The sequence below is a fragment of the Prionailurus viverrinus genome, chromosome A1 (assembly GCF_022837055.1).
Source record: "Prionailurus viverrinus isolate Anna chromosome A1, UM_Priviv_1.0, whole genome shotgun sequence".
Classification (NCBI taxonomy): domain Eukaryota; kingdom Metazoa; phylum Chordata; class Mammalia; order Carnivora; family Felidae; genus Prionailurus; species Prionailurus viverrinus.
In genome coordinates, this window is record NC_062561.1 from 101869228 (window position 1) to 101875288 (window position 6061).

The window sequence follows — 6061 nt, forward strand, 5'->3', positions numbered from 1 at the left end:
ATAAATAAACATTTAAAAAATTAATAAAATGAGCTTCTTTTCCACATGTTGACAGGAATAATGATAGCAACTTGTATTGTGCAGTCACTGGTAGGCACCATTCTAACTGCTTGACATGGATTATTTTACTTTAATCCCCAGTAACTCTGTAACAAAGATACTATCATTTTCCTCTTCTCATGTGTACTTAATCTTAGCAGCTTCTTTACCATTTTCCCCCCTCCAAAACCACACAACAGTAATTTTCTAAGAGGGAAAACCTCTATTCAAAGTTTCTTTTTGAGAACAAGAGTTTTTTAAAATAAAAAGACACAAGTGTCATGTGTTTATAAAACGTGTTTCTAGAAACAATGCTGAGTTGCTCTTAAAATATGTGTCATTGTAGGGGCGCCTGGGTGGCTCAGTCACTTAAGCGTCCAACTCTTGATTTCTGCTCAGGTCATGATCCCAGGGTCATGGGATTGAGCCCTGAACTGGGCTTTGCATCGAGTGTAGAACCTGTCTAAGATGCTCTCTTTCCTTCTGTCTCTTGACTCGAGACTTGCACACTACTCTCTTAAATAAAAACAGACAAAATGTGTGTATACACACATATATACACATATATATATACAGATATACACATATATATACACACACATATATACATATATACACATATATACACACATATACATATATATATATATACAGATATATATATACACATATATACACATATATACAGATATATATACACACATATATATACAGATATATATACACATGTATATATACAGATATACACATGTATACATATATACACATATATATACATATATACACATATATATACACATATACACACACACACACATATATATATATATATATATATATATATATATATATATATGGGTGTGTCCGTGTAGGTGCTGATTTTGTAATCACCACATCTGTCCTGCTGAACAACAAATTTTCAAATATCCCATTGCTGGCAGGCGTTGTTTTTGTTTTTCCAAACTCGCAACTAAAAGTCCGCCTTAAAAAGAATCCTCTGAAGCCTGTGATACACATTGGAAACAAATGGCATCAGGCAGGAAGGCATGTTATGTTGGGCCGTGGCCAAAGAGAGCTGGGCTAGAGCACTATTGACAAGCGAAGACACATCGTGAATGGGGCTAAGTGAAATCTCGTTTTCTTTCTTTGTTCTGACTAAATGCAAAGTGAGTTACTTTTCAGGCATCAATGGAGTAATTATGTAGCTGTGTCCATTAAGAATATGAGCTTGTGTGGTTAGTCTGTTGGTTTCAAGCAGCCAGGGACAAAGATGGGAGTCCTTATAGGTTTGGTTTGTCAAAGGTATAAACAACATAGGTACATGCGTGACATACTCAAGGAACCGGTTGACATTCGTAGCCACAACCTAGAGACTCCTTTTGAGGTGGGTTCGAAAAGTAAGTTGACAACATTTCTCCATGAGCTGACTTTCTTACGAGGCAGTTCTTTATCACGGTGTAGAAACCACAGGGTAGGCTACGTTTTTTCCAAATTCAGATTCCTATTAGAATCTTGTTGGTCAAAATGATGAACAGGTTTCCCCCATCAGTGAAACATGGTGGGTTGCAGTTGGTATTTCCTTTCGTACAAAACATCTCTATTGCTGCCTCTCTCCCCCAAAGCTTGGCGTATCACTCCTGACTGGAAACAGTCTTGATAGAAACTTCAACCAACTGGAGGTATATTGCTACAGCAGAATTCTGTTTATGTTTTGTTTTTGTTTTTTTTTTTTAATCCTCCTACAGTAGATGATCACCACATGTCAGGGAGAGCAGCCATGTGGACCAAATGTCCACCTACTCACACTGTGGATCCCCATGCAAGCATTTTCTAATTGTAAAAACCCACCCTTGTAGACTTACTTTCTCTGAACAATCCAGTACGCGGACTTGAGTTTTTCCCAACTTGGAGAGAATACAATAGCAAAACCAGAGACAAAATTCTTCTGGGAAGTCCTAAGTCCTCTGTGAAAGACGGTTCCTCCGGTGTAAATTGAGTCATGTGGTGACTCTGACATGAAGGAAAGCTTTGGCTCAGATCAGCATAATTATTTTGGAAACCTGATGTCCCCAAGGTAATTTATTTTGTTCTGTCAAGGGAAGGCATCCAGCCTGTAGCATCCTACTTGAAATGTGGTATTTAGATGCTGTCAGGGCACTGTGTAATTTCCTTGATATGCTAATTTTAAATTTATTGTGAATGTTCCCCACTAGAATAGAGATCTGTCTCTCTCTCTCTCCACCTCCCCACCAAATAAAATGGGTAGGGTTAGCATTTAATTTCAGTTGTTGTTTCTGAGGTTTGGAAAGTTTAAACAAGTGAGTCAGGAGAATGAGGAGAGAAGCTCACTGTGGTATTGAATGCTTGCTGTAAGGACTGCTCGCTTATAGGATGGATAGGACTGACTGTCTTGTAGTTAGAATGGTAAACAATTTGTTTATGCTTTTACATCTTATTAAATTCACATCTTAAAAAAAAAAAACAACTACAAAGGACCAATGAGATCATACATTCAGCTGTATTCTTATGATAGTCTGTCCCGGGATTACATTGTGTTTAAATGAGAAGCAGGCACACATTTAGAGATAATTGACAAAGGATTGTAAATACATTGGATTCATAAGACCTGCCTGTGCTGACTTGGATGTGCCTTTGGGCTCTGCCTTTCCAGCCCCATGTTGGTCACTTCCCCAAGTGCAAGCTGTTTGATTCTAGAATCCGTCAACAAACTGATTGGGTGGTAGGGGTCAACAAATTCTTCTTGGCAGAGTGTAAGCTAGAAAATGGAATAAGGAAGCTTGTGGAACTGGCTAGCAGAACGACTGTCAAAATTCATTCCTGTGGTTACCTGGGTCTTTTAGAGGTGGCTCTGTGCCTCGCTTCTGGGCTTGGTCGCTCACTTGCTCAACCAGGTTGGGTCCACTATCAAGGAAACTTAATATGCAGAGGCCTGGCCACAGTTGTAGACTTGATTTTTTATCTCGGGCCTCCATTAGCCTCAGTGTAGCCTGGGTCTGTGGTCCTTCTGAGTGTCCACGGCCTCAAGGGCTCACAATCAGAAAGCCACAGTCAGCTGTTTGATTTCCCTTTTGTTGTGTTAGAGAATGAAGTTCCACTTGACTCAGAAAGAGTATGTGAACTTCAAGAAACATCCAGGAAAACACTGAGGCTGGAGTGGAGTGACAGAGGGGAGGTGGTAAGGGGCTAAGGTCGGCGAGGTAAAGGGAAGTGGACCATGAGAGCCTTGAAGGATCTCTTGGGAGATCTTGAAGACTCTTTCCCCTGAGTGAGGTGGGGCAAGGTCTGCTTGGAAAACATCACCTGGCTGCTCTTTGGACCACAGAATGTAAGGGCATATGGGCTGAAGATGGGAATTGATTATGAGGATACCTCACTATAGGGAACAGGTGGCGGTCAGAATCTCCCGCAAGGGGAGTAGTGGCCAAGACTGCGAGAAGTCATACCATTCTGCGTCTATTGGGATGATTTGTGGATGGATTGGATGTGGAATGTTAGATAAAGAGAGGACTCAAAAATGACTCCCAGGTTTTGTGGCCTCAGCAAGTGGAAGATTGAGTTTTTCGGTTTGGGGGGTTTGTGTTCCTTGTTTAGGTCGCTCATCCTTTCTATAAGCATCAGGATCACTCCTGTATAATAAACATGGAAAGGATCGTGCACAGTAAGCAGCTGTGCCATGAGGATGCTGACTCTCTGTGCGTGGCCAGGCTCAGCAGCCAGCCCCAACCCCGGGAACTGGGTTGAATAATAGCCTGCTTCTTCTGTCACACCACATGGATATTCCATTGGCCCAGAACGACACGCAGATGTTTCTTGAGCAAAAGATTACCTCAGAAGTAAAGATCTACTTTCAAAAGAGCAGTACCCTGCAGCTATAGGACATCTGAGTCTCCTTCTGGAGATTGTTTAAGGAAAGTGTGCTCTGGGAACACACATGGGACCATGTTTGTGCATAGCTTGCTTCTCTCGTTAGTAGGCTCAGGTCCACACCTCTTGGTGGGAGGAGGGCAGGGCCAGCTACGGGTGTGGGGGGTACGAACTGGGTTGTGGTTTTCAGCCTCCTGGTACGAATAGTTCTAAGTGGTTTTAACTAATGGGACAACCCATGTTATTCATCTGTTCACACAGTCACTTAGCAAATTTTTTTTTACCTTTCATTTTTTGGTTTATTTATTTTGAGAGAGAGCACAAATGGGAGGGGTAGAGAGAGAGGGAATCTCAAGCAGACTGCACTGTCAGCACAGAGCCCAATGCAGGGCTCGAACTCATAAACCATGAGATCATGATCTGAGCTGAAATCAAGAGTTGGATGCTTAATCGACTGAGCCATCCAGGTGCCGCACAAATACTTTTAAAAGATGCTTATATATAAAACTGAATGGGACCTGGTAGGTGATAAAATCTGGAAGAGAGAGAAAGATATGTAATCAAATAAAATGGTAGGCGGTAGGAGGTCATATGAAAACTGTCAGGGACAGATTTGAGGGAGTAATCACTTCTCTTGGAGGAGACTTTCAGGAAAGTCTGAGGAGTTGCTTTCTGAGATGTGTCAAAATGGAGACAAGGGTTTGAATTCCCTACTAAACAGCTATCACAAAAACTGTTGATGTGGGCTCATGCCTAAGATCCATCACTTGCATTGATGGCTATCCACTGTTCCCTTCACTGGGACATGTGTGTCATATGTGAATCAAAGGTTTTTCCTTTTATTGAATTTTTGCCATTGTTTCCATCCCCTGTGTGGGTACTACTTTTGCACACGGAAACTAGATAATTCACCAATAGTCAACAACCAACCAGTGGCTCATAGCATTGAGCTGAGCTCTGGATCTTCTTACCTTTTGGGGTTGAGGGATTTCTTTGAGAAAGTGACTGCTTCACAGAAAAACCCAGAAACACACCAAGCTTCACATCGAATTTCAGAGAAGGGGGGCCTAGATCTCCCAGCTTAAGGACCTCTCACACTAAGATCTTGCATTTGGAATGGCGCCTTCCAGTCATGAATTATATTTTCAAATGATGGAGTGAAAATACAAATAAAAGACTCCTAGGTGATAATAGAGACATGTATTTCTTGATTCTCTACCTGAAGATTCTAGGGAATGAGGAACATCAAGCAGGGTTGATTGATTAACTCTTCTAGCAAGAGCAACAGGGGATTGGGTGTGTTTTACTGAGCTCAAGAGCTCCTCTCCCTGTTTATGACTCGGTATAAGGCCCATAGAGACCCAGAAAGAAAGCCAGGCCACATCAACAGGTTAGAGAGGCCATTTTGTTAACATTTAAGAGGACGACTCAAGCGAGGTAGGGTTTCTTCCCACCTGTTACCAAAGATTATTCCCTTTTCCCATCGCCAAACTAAAACCAAATCTGTGTATATAGCAATTATGTACCACATGCATACAATTGTAAGGGAATACTAGCTATTTGGAATCCCAGTTACAACCAAAGTCAATTAGCTAGTATCTATCCGAGCACATGAAATGCAAGTTTAAGTTTAAAATCACCGTATAATGAAGTGGGTAGTGATCTTCCTGTCAATTTTTGTTGCCTTCAGGTAGCCTGTGCATGCACACACACAAACACACACACATATACACACATAAATATTTTATAAGGGTTAACAATCTGTTTTATCTTGAACCTCCTTAATGAAAGAATTTCAAGGGGCACTTGGGTGGCTCAGTCAGCTGAGCATCTGACTCTTGATTTTGGCACAGGTCATGATCTCATGGTTCATGGGATTGACCCCTGCGTCGGGCTCCACGCTGACTTCTCAGAGCCTGCTTGGGATTCTGTCTCTCCCTCTCTATCTGTCCCTCCTCTGCTCATGTGCTCTATTTCTCTCAAAATAAAGTTTAAAAAATATTTTAAAAAATTAAAAAAAAAAAGAATTTCAAGCTACCATAGACATTCCCTTCTGAGTTTTTACCATCCTTTTTCCCATTTGTAAGGAGTTGAATGGTACATGTCCCCTAGCTCCTAACCAAAAAAAAAAAAAAAA

General features: G+C 41.2%; 1 protein-coding gene across 1 annotated transcript in view; it reads left to right on the top strand.

Moving 5' to 3' along the window:
- Positions 1–5763, top strand: part of PRDM6 (PR/SET domain 6) — a 118066-nt gene extending 112303 nt beyond the window's left edge. The window contains exon 9 of the transcript XR_007155586.1: positions 5753–5763. The gene's annotated coding sequence lies outside the window, so the exon portion shown is untranslated. The remainder of the gene's footprint in view (positions 1–5752) is intronic.
- Positions 5764–6061: the final 298 nt, after the last annotated feature.